Genomic DNA, 777 nt, shown 5'->3' on the forward strand with positions numbered 1-777 from the left:
TGGGGGTGAAATGAAGCAAATCAGCCAGTAAAGGATAATATAAAAAGAAGTAAAAAAATAAAATGAACTAAAAGGGAAGTAAATTAAATAAGACCTTACATTTTAATCAATTGGGATTTGGGATTGGGGTGTAGGAGGTGCTGGCTGTGCTTCCTGGGGTGGCTGGGAGGTGGGAGCTGTGAGGGAAGGTACTTCTGGGGAGCTACTGTCCTCTTCCCTCAGAAGGAAGCCCCAGCCCTTGTGGAGCAGATCCAGCCTCCTACCTTGGTTTCCTACACCAATCCTCCCTAGACCCCCAGACCTGTCCATACCCTGTGACCTGGCTAGCTAGCATGTGTTCTGCATATTGTTTGCATGGGCTTACACCTCTAGGGGTAGGAAGGTCACACCCCTGGGAGCAGAACAGGAAGTTGGCTTGGTGTCAGAACTGTCTCTTGGGTAGTAGAATTCAGGGGGTGGAAAGTTTGTTCACACAGAACAGGAGAGTGGAGGAGGAAACGCTGCATTTTGGGATGCTGGAAGACTGCAACTTGGGTGGCTCATCAGTGGGGAGTGGCCACACATTATTGGAACACGAGCTGGAAAATATAGGCCAAAGATAACCCTGCTGTGAAGTGGTGTTAACTTTAAGCCACCTATAGTTTGTTTAAAAGTAGCTTCAGGCATTAATGTATGGACAATCTAGGAGTTAAGACCTCTAGAAGCCACCTAAAACTGATGTGCAACAAGCCCTTAAACTCATAAACTAATGCCACTTTCCAGTGGTGGCAGATTGCC

This window comes from Gavialis gangeticus, unplaced genomic scaffold (genome assembly GCF_001723915.1).
Source record: "Gavialis gangeticus isolate Ggan-Ray unplaced genomic scaffold, GavGan_comp1, whole genome shotgun sequence".
Classification (NCBI taxonomy): domain Eukaryota; kingdom Metazoa; phylum Chordata; order Crocodylia; family Gavialidae; genus Gavialis; species Gavialis gangeticus.